Source organism: Staurois parvus, unplaced genomic scaffold (assembly GCF_062004578.1).
Source record: "Staurois parvus isolate SC_StPar_1 unplaced genomic scaffold, SC_StPar_1.0 ptg000012l, whole genome shotgun sequence".
Taxonomy (NCBI): domain Eukaryota; kingdom Metazoa; phylum Chordata; class Amphibia; order Anura; family Ranidae; genus Staurois; species Staurois parvus.
The window spans coordinates 2,067,125-2,083,506 of record NW_028317808.1 but is presented as its reverse complement, the minus strand read 5'-3'; the positions used below and the strand labels follow the sequence as shown (position 1 = coordinate 2,083,506).

Below are 16,382 nucleotides of genomic sequence, written 5' to 3'. Positions count from 1 at the left end.
ACTTTACATAAAATAAGTAATGGAAGGGTCTGGAAAAGAGGGAAAGAAAACTATAGCTCCAACAGCTGGTTCAACAGAAGAAAATGTTGAACTATTTAATATAAAAAATATTAAAATGCAATATTTTCTATTTACCAGACAGCAAAAAACACTTATTTTTTAACTGCATCTTTTCTAATTCTGACTAGAGATGAGCGAATCGAACCAGGCGAACCGGAATTCGAGTCGAATTTCAGGAATTATTCGATTCGCGGCGAAACCGAAATTTTGCCTACTTCGGGTGCGCGAATCGAACATTTCCCGATCAGCCGGCAAAAGTGTCCCTGCAGTGAGCTCCGCTATTTCTGACAGTTCTCTGACAGAAGGAACACATGTTTAGCGGTTGAAACATTGTATCTATTAGTTTACATTTAGGATACAGATGTTTCAACCACTGTTCATGTGAAGAAGCTGTGAGAGAACTGTCAGAAATAGAGGAACTCTGCACATACACTTTTTGCCGGCTTGGAATTATTCTTCTTTTCATCCTACTTCTTCTTCTTCTTCATCTTCATCCTCAGAAGAAGAGGATGAGGATGAGGATGAAGAAGAAGAAGAAGAAGTAGGATGAAAAGAAGAATAATTCCAAGCCGGCAAAAAGTGTATGTGCAGAGTTCCTCTATTTCTGACAGTTCTCTCACAGCTTCTTCACATGTACAGCGGTTGAAACATCTGTATCCTAAATGAAAACTAATAGATACAATTTGTATCTATTAGTTTCCATTTAGGATACAGATGTTTCAACCGCTGTACATGTGAAGAAGCTGTGAGAGAACTGTCAGAAATAGAGGAACTCTGCACATACACTTTTTGCCGGCTTGGAATTATTCTTCTTTTCATCCTACTTCTTCTTCTTCTTCTTCTTCTTCATCCTCATCCTCATCCTCTTCTTCTGAGGATGAGGATGAGGATGAAGAAGAAGAAGAAGCAGTAGGATGAAAATAAGAATAATTCCAAGCCGGCAAAAAGTGTATGTGCAGAGTTCCTCTATTCTGCAGATACACTTAGAGGAGCTCTGCACATACACTTTTTGCCTGTTTGGAATTAATCTTATTTTCATCCTACTTCTTCTTCTTCTTCTTCTTCTTCTTTATCCTCATCCTCAGAAGAAGAAGAAGAAGAGTATGAAGAAGAAGAAGAAGAAGAAGAAGTAGGATGAAAATAAGAATAATTGCAAGCCGGCAAAAAGTGTATGTGCAGAGTTCCTCTATTCTGCAGATACACTTAGAGGAGCTCTGCACATACACTTTTTGCCGGCTTGGAATTAATCTTATTTTCATCCTACTTCTTCTTCTTCTTCTTCATCCTCATCCTCAGAAGAAGAAGAAGAGGATGAGGATGAGGATGAAGAAGAAGAAGAAGAAGAAGAAGTAGGATGAAAATAAGAATAATTCCAAGCCGGCAAAAAGTGTATGTGCAGAGCTCCTCTAAGTGTATCTGCAGAGCTCCTCTAAGTGTATCTGCAGAATAGAGGAACTCTGCACATACACTTTTTGCCGGAAACCGCTGTATGGAGGGAATGTCCCAGAACTGTCAGAAATAGTCTATTTCTGACAGTTCTGGGACATTCACTCCATACAGCTGTTTCAACCGCTGTATGGAGGGAATGTCATAGAACTGTCAGAAATAGACTATTAATGACAGTTCTGGGACTGTCCTTCCATACAGCGGTTGAAACATTGTATCTATTTGTTTCCATAAATGGATCCATTTATGGAAACAAATAGATACAATGTTTCAACCGCTGTATGGAAGGACAGTCCCAGAACTGTCATTAATAGTCTATTTCTGACAGTTCTATGACATTCCCTCCATACAGCGGTTGAAACAGCTGTATGGAGTGAATGTCCCAGAACTGTCAGAAATAGACTATTTATGGCAGTTCTGGGACATTCACTCCATACAGCGGTTGAAACATTGTATCTATTTTTTTCCATAAATGACATTCTGCAAATACACTTAGAGGAGCGCTGCAGATACACTTTTTGCCGGCTTGGAATTAATCTTATTTTCATCCTACTTCTTCTTCTTCATCCTCATCCTCATCCTCATAAGAAGAAAAAGAAGAAGTAGGATGAAAATAAGAATAATTCCAAGCCGGCAAAAAGTGTATCTGCAGCGCTCCTCTAAGTGTATCTGCAGAATGTCATTTATGGAAAAAAATAGATACAATGTTTCAACCGCTGTATGGAGTGAATGTCCCAGAACTGTCATAAATAGTCTATTTCTGACAGTTCTGGGACATTCACTCCATACAGCTGTTTCAACCGCTGTATGGAGGGAATGTCATGGAACTGTCAGAAATAGACTATTAATGACAGTTCTGGGACTCTGACAGTTCCATGACATTCCCTCCATACAGCGGTTGAAACAGCTGTATGGAGTGAATGTCCCAGAACTGTCAGAAATAGACTATTTCTGACAGTTCTGGGACAATCACTCCATACAGCTGTTTCAACCGCTGTATGGAGGGAATGTCATGGAACTGTCAGAAATAGACTATTAATGACAGTTCTGGGACTGTCCTTCCATACAGCGGTTGAAACATTGTATGTATTTGTTTCCATAAATGGATCCATTTATGGAAACAAATACATACAATGTTTCAACCGCTGTATGGAAGGACAGTCCCAGAACTGTCATAAATAGTCTATTTCTGACAGTTCTGGGACATTCACTCCATACAGCTGTTTCAACCGCTGTATGGAGGGAATGTCATAGAACTGTCAGAAATAGACTATTAATGACAGTTCTGGGACTGTCCTTCCATACAGCGGTTGAAACATTGTATGTATTTGTTTCCATAAATGGATCCATTTATGGAAACAAATACATACAATGTTTCAACCGCTGCATGGAAGGACAGTCCCAGAACTGTCATTAATAGTCTATTTCTGACAGTTCCATGACATTCCCTCCATACAGCGGTTGAAACAGCTGTATGGAGTGAATGTCCCAGAACTGTCAGAAATAGACAGAAACTGTCACAGAACTGTCCTTCTTCTCATCCTTCTCCTTCTTCTCATCCTTCTTCTCATCCTTCTTCTCATCCTTCTTCTCATCCTTCTCCTTCTTCTCATCCTTCTCCTTCTTCTCATCCTTCTCCTTCTCCTTCTTCTCATCCTTCTCCTTCTCCTTCTTCTCATCCTTCTCCTTCTTCTCATCCTTCTCCTTCTCCTTCTTCTCATCCTTCTCCTTCTCCTTCTTCTCATCCTTCTCCTTCTCCTTCTTCTCATCCTTCTCCTTCTCCTTCTTCTCATCCTTCTCCTTCTCCTTCTTCTCATCCTTCTCCTTCTCCTTCTTCTCATCCTTCTCCTTCTCCATCTTCTCATCCTTCTCCTTCTCCTTCTTCTCATCCTTCTCCTTCTCCATCTTCTCATCCTTCTCCTTCTCCTTCTTCTCATCCTTCTCCTTCTCCTTCTTCTCATCCTTCTCCTTCTCCATCTTCTCATCCTTCTCCTTTTCCTTCTTCTCATCCTTCTCCTTCTGCTTCTCCTTCTCCTTCTTCTCATCCTTCTCCTTCTTCTCATCCTTCTCCTTCTTCTCATCCTTCTCCTTCTTCTCATCCTTCTCCTTCTTCTCATCCTTCTCCTTCTCCTCATCCTTCTCCTTCTTCTCATCCTTCTCCTTCTCCTTCTTCTCATCCTTCTCCTTCTCCTTCTTCTCATCCTTCTCCTTCTCCATCTTCTCATCCTTCTCCTTCTCCTTCTTCTCATCCTTCTCCTTCTTCTCATCCTTCTCCTTCTCCTTCTTCTCATCCTTCTCCTTCTTCTCATCCTTCTCCTTCTCCTCATCCTTCTCCTTCTCCTTCTTCTCATCCTTCTCCTTCTCCTTCTTCTCATCCTTCTCCTTCTCCTTCTTCTCATCCTTCTCCTTCTCCTTCTTCTCATCCTTCTCCTTCTTCTCATCCTTCTCCTTCTTCTCATCCTTCTCCTTCTCCTTCTCCTTCTCTTTCCTCATCTCCAAGGGCATTTAAATTAAAGGTACAGTGTTCTGCACTAATTTAAAGGCTCTCTGAAGCCTAGAAACCCTTTTTATAAGTCATCTTCGTAGCGAAGAAATTCGCATCGAATCGAATTTCACACTGGAATTCGCCGAATCAGCCGAATCGAATTTTTGAGAAATTCGCTCATCTCTAATTCTGACCATAATAAATAAAGCAAGTAATTACATACAAAGTCACCATACAGTCACTTTAATGGCCTAAAAGCAAAACTACATTGTATAAAATTTGCTGTTCATTGTGGATACCTTTGTGCACCAATTCTTCACAGACTGAAGAAAAAACAGAAAAGAAATGAAAAAAGAACTATTATTTTTTTACGTTGTGTACTGATTCTTCACAGGCTGAAGATATACGTAATAGCCATTATATTCATTAGAAAAAATGAAAAAGAACTATTACTCTTTTACTTTGTGTACTGATTCTTCACAGGCTGAAAATATACATAATTGCCATTATATTCAATAGAAAAAATGAAAAAGAACCATTCCTCTTTTACTGGTCTTTCTTTGCCAGTCTTTGTCAGTTGCTGTGGCTGTAATTTTGCCATTGGGAATGCCACCATCTTACAATAATATTCTTTTATAATAAGAAATACACAGCCTACATGAAAATACATGTATTTCTCTGCCTTTTATGTCCCATGCTTCCTGTTCTTTCAGAGAAATGCATATCATTATCACCTCTATGCAATCCAGGATTTGTGCTGGGTTAATTGCAAGTTGTAATCAATATTCTCTACATCTGAGTAATGTACTGAAAAGCAATCATTTCTGTCAGTTATGTTTTATTCACAGCCAAAAAAAGGCAATAAGCACATTTATTTTATTTACATTTAGGTAGATGGATAATGAAATGCTACTGAAAAGCTGATAATGATTAGTTAAGAAAAAGTTTAAGGGCTCATTCACACCGACAATGCTCATTACATGCTTTGGTGAGATATAGTACTATGCATTCTGGATAGCACCCCAACGCACCCTGCAGATGGATGTGCGATTCAGTGCAGTGTAAGGACTGTTAATACACTAACGTATATTGCAAGCATTGCAGAAAATGCCACACTCACAATTTTTGTTCCATTGTGGTATGTCAAATTAATGAAACAACGCACATGCATAAGGCCATGTTCATATTTCAGGAATGCGCGTTCTATTTCACAGTTTTTTTTAGCGATTCACATGCGTTTTTGTGTGAATCACACTGATTCTGCCTGCACACTGATTCTGCCTGCAATTCCAAATCACTAACTGTGAATGTGACCCAAGAGTGATCAAAATCTATAGTATAAATTGAAAAGATCTTAACACATAAACGCTGAGCCTCACGGCCCTTTTAGAGGTTTCTTATGCTGGGAGGTGGGGCAGGGTTTATGATCATATGATCATGTGATCGCCGTGATTGGCTGTCACAGCGGTCACAATATCGGAAAGCTCACGTTCGCAAGTGTCAGTTGAAAAAACACTCTAAGAGAATCTTTTTGCTCTGCACATGGATCTATGCCTTCTCTGATGTAGTGGCTTTAAATAGTCCTTAATGCCAACTTGAAAACGTTCTGTTAGTAAACACCTACAAATTAACACATGCATTTAAAATACTACATAAAAAAACCCACAATATACTGTACATATACAATTATGTCAGCATTAGTTCTGTGCAAGGGTTCAAATCAAGACCCAGGGTCACCACAATGCCCTACCATTCAAATAAGCTAAAATCTTTTTGATTACTATGAGTTATCATCCTCTGCACACGCTGACACCAATTATGCTGTTCATACAATAAGCCTGAAAGCACACTATATTGCCAACAGTATTGGGACACCCCTCCAAATCATTGGTTTCAGGTGTTCCAATCACCTCCATGGCCACAAGTGTATAAAATCAAGCACCAAGGCATGCAGACTGCGTCTACAAACATTTGTGAAAGAATGGGTCGCTCTCAGGAGCTCAGTGAATTCAAGCGTGGTACCATGATAGGTTGCCACCTGTGCAATAGGTCCATCCATGGAAATTTCCTTGCTACTAAATATTCCGCAGTGAACTGTTAGTGGTATATTAACAAAGTAGAAGCAACTGGGAACAACAGCAACAGCAAGTAGTAGGCCACGTAAAATGATAGAGCGGGATCAGCAAATGCTGAGGCACAGAAGTCACCAACTGTCTGCAGAGTCAATAGCTAAAGACCTCCAAACTTCATGTGGCCTTCAGATTAGCAGAACAACAGTGGATAGTGAGCTTCATGGAATGGGTTTCCATGACCGAATAGCTGCAACCAAGCCTTACTTCACTAAGCACACCGCCACTGGACTCTAGAGCAGTGGAGACATATTCTCTGGAGTGACGAATCATGCTTCTCTGGCAATCTGATGTATGTTTCTGGGTTTGGTGGGTGTCAGGAGAACGGCACTTGCCTGACTGCATTGTGTCAAGTGTAAAGTTTGGTGGAGGGGGAATTATGGGGATGGCCCCTTCCTGTTCTATCATGACAGTGCACCACTACACAAAGCAAGGTCCATAAAGACATGGATGAGCGAGTTTGGGGTGGAGGAACTTGACTGGCCTGCAGAGAGTTCTGACCTCAACCCGTTAGAACACCTTTCGGATGAATTAGAGTGGAGACTGTGAGCAAGGCCTTCTCGTCCGAAATCAGTGCCTGACCTCACAAATGCGCTTCTGGAAGAATGGTCAAACATTCCCATAGACACACTCCTAAACCTTGTGGACAGCCTTCCCAGAAGAGTTAAAGCTGTTATAGCTGCAAAGGGTGGGCCAACTCAATATTGAACCCTATGAACTAAGACTGGGATGCCATTAAAGTTCATGTGTGTGTAAAGACAGGTGTCCCAATACTTTTGGCAATATAGTGTATATGAAATCAAATTGGACCAATAGGAGATATTGGAGGGATTACCTAAAGACAGGATTACCTAAAGACAGTACCAAATCACAGGCTAAAGATGGGTGCACAGAATTTTCACACATAAATAAGTGCTAAATGTGCATATGGTTTACCATTAGCAAGAACTATTAAGTAAGAGACCATGATATTATAATGAGGACTGAATATAATATGCTGTTACACCTTATTAGAAAGCACATTTAAGAGTCAAATATTTTTATGAGTGCTTCATGTTACACGGTATAACATGTGTTTATTAAGAAGAAAGTGTGTGGAGACATATTATATTGCAAATTGTTTGACAGCAAAATCTGTGGGTTGCTACAGAACCCATCTATGTTTTAATTTCCTTTTGTAAGGTATGTGCAAGATATGTATTTGTTAGTTTTAGTCGTATGGTACAATCAATTCACTTTAAATAGAATTGTACAAAATAAAAATAAATATGGCGGCAGGCTCACATGGAATTAAAAGCACTGTATTCTTAGAAATTGACCAAGACTGAATGGAAAGTTGAAACATTTGAATCTATCCAAGTTGTAGAACTGGCCATTCTACAATCCTTTTAAATCTTTTTTAACTTATTTGATCTTTGTACCATTCAACCTAAACTTAGTAGATACAGGGTATAAATTTGTCAGAGAGTAAAGATGACCATAAATATTACAATATGACTGTACAATCTAATAAATTGAATGGTAAAAAATCTGGAAGGATAACTGCTGTAGGAACGAAGTGCAAGCACTTGCTTTAGTCTCTCAACCCCCCTGTAACAGTTGAATATGCTGAATTGACAGGCAAGCTCTGACACTTCCTTATAGTGTCAGAGCTTGCTGCTAAGCCTCCCTAACACACATTCCTTCTGGCCCATCATATGATGGGCAGCCTGACTAGCCAATAGGAATGCACTGCCTGCAGTGAAGAGGTTCTATAGCTCAATGAATGATGAAGTGTAACTCCCTAGTCAGCTGGCACAATGTGCAGTGCTCTCTCTCTATGTATATCTCTCAAGTTCTCCCTAACAAGGTCCACGCCAGACATATGATTGCTTTTTTTTGCACAACAGATAAGTCATCTTAAGCTGCACAGTCAATATATGTGAAAAAAGTATGATACAAAAGAAAGCCTAATTGATAAGGCAATGTGCAGGAATCTCTAGTAACCAACCGGACCGTTTTAGAAAGGTTATAATGAAAGATATAAGATAAAATATAGCTGTATAAAAAGGTACATTATCTCTGCTGTATATTTTTGATCATATTGTACATAGTAGATACATGGAGTCAGCAAAAGTGATATACCTGTATACAGGGGCGGACTGACAACTCATGGGGCCCCTGGGCAATAGGGGATCATGGGGCCCCTGTGTCCTTGCCCAAGTTAAAAAAGCCTATGAAAAAGGTACCAGGGGCATCTCATGGGGCCCCCTACTTACCCTGGGCCTTCAGGCAGTGCCTGAATTTACAAATGGTCAGTCCGCCCCTGCCTGTATATCTAATGCTAGTTTCTATTATTTATACATCAATCCTCTCTGATCATTGCTAATTCAGAAGGTAGTGCATAATACAAATATCACATCTGGTATTATTGTTAAGGTATTCAAATATTATTTCATAAAGTTGACAAGTATCCATTGGTATGGTTGTTGAAAGACAGTTGGTCAAGATTACTTATTTTAGATCATGTAATATTCAATCAAATGATGCACATGTATGAGAAAAACTCAAGGAAGAAAGACAAGAGCAAGGGCTTACAGGATAAGAGACTAATGAGGGAAAATGTCCAAAGAATCTAAGGATGTTTAGGAGGTTTCTTTCCCATATGGAGGTTCTCAGGACCCCCACCATACCAGCAGGGATACTTTACAGCCTGCCATCCCAGCCAGAAGGCTAGAATGATGGCAGTACAGCTGGCTAAAGAAGTGAATAGTTTTATGTGCATATACTGGGGTATATGCTGATGCTTTTGTGCATTGGTATAAACATGTACACGCAAATACGTTAAGCCTTCATACCTTGGGCATGTTAAACTTTTAGATTTTGACAGTATGTTTCTATTGTCATATTATTATGTTTTGTACTTGAACAAGAAAACAAAAAAAAATTAGCTCAAGTAAGTTAATTCTCAAATCATCCATGTGTATGAGACCTAGAATTAATAGACCATAAATCATACAGCAGTGTAAAACTGGCCAGCTGCAGGACATTTGTAAAGAGGTAAAATTGGCTGATATGTACATTGCTCAAAAACAATTAAAGGAACACGTTTTAATCAGAGTATAGCATCAAGTCAAATTAAACTCTTGGGATATTGATCTGGTCAGTTAAGCAGAATAGGGGGTTGTTAATCAGTTTCAGCTGCTTTGGTGTTAATAAAATTAACAACGGTGCACTAGATGGGCAACAATGAGATGCTCCCCAAAACAGGAATGGCTTTACAGGTGGAGGCCAGTGACATTTTTTCCTTACTCATCTTTTCTGACTGTTTTTCACTAGTTTTGCATTTGACTAGAGTCAGTTTCACTACTGGTAGCATGAGGCGATACCTGGACCCTGCAGAGGTTGCACAGGCAGTCCAACTTCTCCAGGACGGCACATCAATATGTGCCAATGCCAGAAGGTTTGCTGTGTCTCCCAGCACAGTCTCAAGAGCATGGAGGAGATTCCAGGAGACAGGCAGTTAATCTAGGAGAGTTGGACAGAGCTGTAGAAGGTCTTTAACCCATCAGCAGGACCAGTATCTTCTCTAAGATACTGCAAAAGGATACAGCAATGTAAAACTGGCCAGCAGCAGGACTAATTTAATATAATAGGTCTTACTGGTGTATGCCTAAATTTTATTTACTCTGTGTGGAAAAAGGGGGTGCATAGAAAGTAAGTAATATAATGTGAGGTGGTTTAGGTGTACACTGTTTTTGCACTTAGTTTATTTCTTTTCGAATGATGCAGCAGAGTACTTTACACAAACAGCATCTTAGGGAACAGATAGACAGTAAAGAGTGAATGCTCCTCAAGCACCCCAAACTAAAACAAAAAACAAAAAACAAAAAAAAACTTTTAAAAAAAGCCCTATCAACATAAAAGAATTAAAAAAACACACACACACACAAGAACATGAAACCACAAAATACAACCCCTGATATGAAAGGAAATACTTTCAACCAAAAAAGGTGGCTCTATCAAAATAAAATACCCCCAAGTTAAACTCAAATCCCAAAACACCACCACTTGAAACAAAAGCTGAAAGGTCTGGCTCTATTTGATCACACCTTCTAACGACACACCCATATTTGACTGAACCCAGTTATTTACTATACTATATGCAAATACTATATACCAGCTTTTTTTTAAACAGGGTGCCCAAGCACCCTGGGGTGCCTTCAGGTTTCTTCAGGGGTGCCTTAGCAAAATGCCTAAAAATTGTCCAAAAACTGTATACAAGCCATTGAGTGGATGAAGCCTGTATTTTAGAAACACAAAGCCACAGGTTTCCTTGTGCACTATTAAAACCTTTCAGCTGCAAGTGCCCTAACAATCAATTAGGTCATCAATTAATAAGGAAGACGTTGGGCGCCTGCACAGCATCCTTGTTTGTCCCTCCCCTGCCTCTCTCTGTCTCTCTGTCAGCAATGGGGTCACATTAACAGAGTGAGGGAAAGAAACCAAGGGAGAAGAGAAACATTGGCATCCTAGTCAATACCAATGTGCAAATGTTTATTTGCTTTGGAAAAATAAATCCCCTCTAATGTTGGGTCTCCTACGTGTGTGATTGCCACTGTGTTATGTAAAACTGTTAGTTTAGCTTTTACATTTTAGAATGGGGTTCCTCATGATTGTGCATAATTTTAAAGGGGGAAAAAAGATTGGGAAACACTGCTATATACCTTAGTATATGTACAAAAACTAAATATGTATTTAGACCTCATCTGGAATATGCAGTTCAGGTTTGGGCACCAATTCACAAAAGGAACATTGGGGAACTGGAGAAAGTACAGAGAAGGGCAACTAAACTGATAAGAGGCATCGAAGAGCTCAGCTATGAGGAAAGATTACAGGAACTGAATTTATTCTCTCTTGAGAAGAGGAGATTAAGGGGGATATGATCAACATGTATAAATACATCAGTGGGTTATATAGTGAACTCGGTATGGAGTTATTCACTTTGAGGTCATCACAGAGGACAAGGGAGGAAAAGAAATGTAATCTCCAAATATGGAAAGGGTTCTTCAGAGTAAGAGCTGTGAAAACGTGGAATAGACTCCCTCAAGAGTTGGTTCTGGTCCGTGGATTGCTTTAAAAAAGGTCTGGATTCTTTCCTAGATACACATAATATAACTGGATACTAACTTTTATTGGTAAAGTTGATCCGTGGAATATTGCCTTTCAGGGGATAAGGAAGGAATTTTTTCCCCGGCAGGAAAAAATTGAATCATGCTTTGCTGGGTTTTTTGCCTTCCTCTGGATCAACTGTGGGTATAGGATTATAACTTTTTTAATGGATTAACTAGATGGACTTTTGTCTTTTTTTAGCCAGACTAAGTATGTAACTAAGAGTTGCTGACCCCGCCGACACCGCTGACAAGTCTTGAGGACAGCCCTGTGAGCAGGCGAGCTGGAGTGCTTTTGTCCAGAATGATTTCTGAAGAAGGAACCACAAGGAAAAAGGGGCCCCTGTCTACAGAGAGACCTTCCACCACCTGACTGAGACCATGAATCAGGTGAGCGAATTAAAGTGTTACTAAATCCACAACAGTAAAATCAGCCTGTATATGCAGTAAAGCATGCTTGTTATACTCACTGTAGAACCTCAGGGGTTAATCCTCTGCACTGTGTAAAAACGCTGTTTTAAAGTGATACTAAACCCAGGACCCTGCATTCACTATATCTGGTCTCCCACAGTACACAGAACATGGAAGTGGAATTATTTTAGTAAATATAAACTGCTAAATACCTTTTCTCATCAGAAGTTAGAGCAGTCTTGTGACTTAAGCAGAGCACTGGTTAAAGCTTGAAGGGGGAGTTTTCTTTCTGTTCTAGGAGGATTTGAAAGTCCTGACCCTCTGTCTGGACAGTGCTGATTGGTCCTGTGCTGATCACATGCACTCTCCCAAGAAAAAAAAAAACACATCTCTAGCAATACACACCAAACTGAGCATGTGCATGTGACTACTGATTCTGTCTGTATCAGGTGGTCATTTCAACAAGAGGAGGAGCAGAGAAGAAAGAATCAAACAGCCTTTTTACACAATGCAGAGGATTAACCCCTTAGGTTCCACGGTGAGTATAACAAGCATGCTTTATTGCATATACAGACTGATTTTACTGTTGTGGGTTTAGTAACACTTTAAGGAACTTCTACCTTTTGCATCAAAGAAGATTTGAATCCTTATGTGCATCAACTAGGGCCCCATTGAGTGCGCAGAAGATCAGAAACTGCAGTTAAAGGGACATTAGTCTATTTAATTGAAGAACTCTTCTTTCCCACAGAATTAGACTCAGCCCTCGGCCACTGAGAACCCAAAGTGCGTTAGCCTCTCTGCTTGGTAGTTGTTTTTTTACTAACTGAGGAAGAAATATCTCAGGACTGGGGCTATCGTTTAAACTCTGAATTGCAGGACCTCTAGAACCGATTGAGATTGTGCTATGTTGTGACCTTTACCTGAATTTACTAGAGTGATCACTGTTGTTTTAAGGGCTTGCATAGATGAGCAAATGTAGCTTTCTTTCATGTACATACACAGCATGCCTTTGAGATCAATTTGAAATGCGTATCTTCTGACTTCTGATCTACATCTGACCTCCTTATCAGGCTACTTTTGCAATACTGTTTTCTAGTATGGGGAGAAAAATAATTCTCAGCTAATAAATCCCTCTGTATCTACTCCCTTACACTGCTAAAAATTGGCATGTTTACTTAGGCTCTTAGGCCCCTTTGAAAATGTGTTATTACACGAAACGCGTTAGTGAGGTACCCTTTTTCATGGAATACTGACTGCATGACCTATTGTTTAGCTCAGATGTAATGTTGATCCTTTTTTTATCTGAATCTTGATGTTATCCCCCTTTTTGATCATTAAACATACTACACTATTGGAGTTTTATTTCTTCTGGGCTCATTTTTTGGCACGTTGAGCCCCCTTCCCTTGAATGTAAGATCCCCCTGATGGTTGGAATATGTACTGCTGGATGCAGCTAACCTAAGATGTTCACACATTGATGGAGAGAGGAAACCTGCCCTGGATAGATGACACCTGGTGATATACCCCCACCTGATGACTTCATCCGCATGCAGAGTTCCTACCCCCTGAGTACCTAGGAGTAGGTCTTATATACTCTAACGCACAATAATCTGTGCTATCTGGTTAGTGCATAGTACGCTCATTTTTTCAGCCAGAACAGTCACGAAAGCTAAGTGTTGCCTATTGTGTCACTAATGTCACGCCATACCTCATGAACTATACTCAAGACTAAATTCCTGTTGTTTGTGATATTATTTGTCCACCATGAATATGTTATAGCGCCGAATTCTCATTATTATTTTTTGGCATATCTTGGAGGATTTGAGGTTGTTTCCTCTTTTATGCTGGCTGCTCCCTTTTCTCCTTTTATCACCCAGTGCTCATATGTTATTGTTTATATTACTTAGGCTCTGTTCACACCTATGCAGTTTACTTTTTGTTCGTTTTCCAGTGCTTTTCACAGTTCGGTTTGCATTTTTCTACATGCGTTTTGATCCATTTTTTGTACGCATTTTTATTGCATTTTTTCAGCTTTTTTTTATAAAGTGGAATTTTTTTTGCTGGGCAGAATACAAATGCAAAATGCGGCAAAATTGCTGTAAAAACACACAACCATGCATTTCAGCAGATTCTCCATTGAAATCTATTGTAGCAAAAACACTGCTTTTTGCTTTTAAAAAAGTCACTGACCCTTTCCAAAAATGCAGCAGCTGAAAAAAGCACAGATGTTAACGTGTTCCATAGGAGACCATGTTAAATGGACTGTAGTGTTTCTGCAAAAAGCACTAAAAGACGCATTGGTGTGAACAAAGCCTATAAGTATATAGTATAGTTAATATACTCTCTCCTCTCTAAACACATCTTACAGCTTAACCTCTGCCTCTGCCTAAGACCTTTTTTTGCTAACCGTATCATGTCCTTATGGTTTTAGAGTCACATCTTGCAATGCTCTATTTTTTTACATAGAAAGAGAAATGCTAATATAAATTACTGAACTTTTCTATAGGAGTTAATGAATGATATTGCTGCAGATGTTGCCATGGTGTTACTCTGATCTGAATAAGGACTGTATCATGGAAAAGTACAAGTTACATCAGCAAACCCAAGTGTGCTTTTGAAAAGACCCCCTTCCCCAAAATCCACTTTGTTTTAAAGACATATGTAAAGCCAACCAATGCCCCCATATACAGTATGCTACCAGGGGCAGACTGACCATTTGGAAACTCGGGCACTGCCCAAGGGCCCGGGGTCAGTAGGGGGCCTCTTGAGATGCCCCTGGTACCTTTTTCATAGGCTTTTTTGAGTTTGGGCAAGGACACGGGGCCCCATGATCCCCTATTACCCGGTGGCCCCATGAGTTGTCAGTCCGCCCCTGTATGCTACTAATACTTGCAACATGAGTTGTGCTAAAAAGACTGCATAGCACTCAGCCTTGAATAATAAGTACAGTAATTACTCAATAATAAAGACAGTGCGCATGTATATGAGTGACCAGCTGATCTTTATTTGTAAGTTCACCTGTGATTGTAAGCTATGCATTATAAAAGGATGAACAATTGTTTTGAGGAACTTGAGAGGGCAAGCCTGAAAAGACATTTTTCCAAATGGGTGTTGGGCTTAATCTCTGTGTTAAAGCCGAACTGAACGTTGATTTTAAAATGGTTAAATACATTCCTGATGCATGAAAAGAAAAGGTGTTCCAATGTCTTAAAATGTTTGTATTCTTTAGTAAGCAGCTACAGATTGAGTCGAAAAGCCTGTCCCCTGCCAGCAGTTGCAGAGTGGGAGCCTTGTGTTCTGTAATCTGTCTGCAGAGGTCTAACACACCCTCTACTGAGTCAGACCAATAGCTTAGCAATCAACACAGCTCCCAGCTGATTAGAGAGCTTTGTCTCCAAATTAGCTTTGGGGGGAGGGGGTTCGAGCTCTGCAGAGGGATAAATTATTTCCCACTGAGAGCCTGTAGAAATATGTAAAGTGAATCCAGATTTGGACAAAGTCAGTGCAAAGTTAGAGCCTTTGTTAAAAGTTTACTAAACCTACAACAATAAAACCAGTCTTTATATGTAGTAAAGCATTCTCTTTATACTTGCTGTAGAACCTATGTGGTTATTCCTCTGCATTGTGTAAAAAGGCTGTTTGATCCTGTCTTCTCTGATCCTCCCCTTCTTTTGCTGTCCCTACTCCATCTGCCATAGTTAGAGCAGCAGTGACAGGTCTGCACATGCTCTGTTTGGTGTGTATTGCTAAAGAGGGTACATGTGAGCCGCACAGAACCAATCAGCACAGTCCAGACAGACATTCAGGGGTTTTGCAGCCTCATAGGACAGTCAGAGTAGAAGAAAATTCCTCCAACAAGATTAACCAGTGCTCGGCTGGACACTGATAGAAGTCAAAAGACTGCTGATGAGAAGAGGTATTTAACAGTTTATATTTACTAAAATAATTGCATTTCCATGTTCTGTGTACTGTAGGAAACCAGGTATAGTGAATGCAGGGTCCTGGGTTTAGTAATACTTTAAGTATTATTGGTCCTGTGCTGGTCTATGTTAAAATTTCACTGCCTTCTATCCTGGAGACCACAGTTACTGAGACAGGAAGTTCTGGGAATCTCTCCAACAGTAATGCAGACAATGATAAAAAACCTGATAGAGGTTCTAACCTTTTGCTTCCTGTTTCCCTGTTGGTAAGATTTACCTTCACTTTTTGTCTCAGTGACCATCACTCCTAGAACAGGAAAAAAAGATATTTCCCAAATGAGATAAAAAACAAAACAGAGTTTCTAACTCTTCTACATTTAATTTAAAGCACAAAAATGGTTTGAGTGCAACATTCAATTTAAAGTCCAACTCCAGCCAAGTTTCATTTTACTTCTTTATATGGTAGCACCGTCCTAGTTTAGGTAAATTTAGTGTCTGGGTGCCTTCTGTAATCAAGGGAGTAGAGATTGTTTGGTTTGGTCTGTTTAGGGTTCACGCAGACTGGGAGTTTGCTTCCCCCTGCCTCTAGAAGAAGCTTCTAGAGCTTAGGGAGGGAGCAATAAAAAAACAGCCTGAATATTAATGAGGGCCTAGCCAATCCCTGGGGAGGTGTGGAAATATGGTGGCTCGGCAGCTTATAAATAGGCTGCAGCTCTGGAGAGATTGTCTTTTCTCAGGATGGAGAGTTCCCAGCCTCAAGGTGTACTGTTGCCCCCCGAGG

At 40.0% G+C, this 16,382-nt stretch overlaps 1 protein-coding gene across 2 annotated transcripts in view; it reads right to left on the bottom strand.

Moving 5' to 3' along the window:
• PLPPR1 (phospholipid phosphatase related 1) overlaps window positions 1-16,382 on the bottom strand; it is a 241,855-nt gene that overhangs the window by 206,413 nt on the left and 19,060 nt on the right. The window lies entirely within an intron of this gene.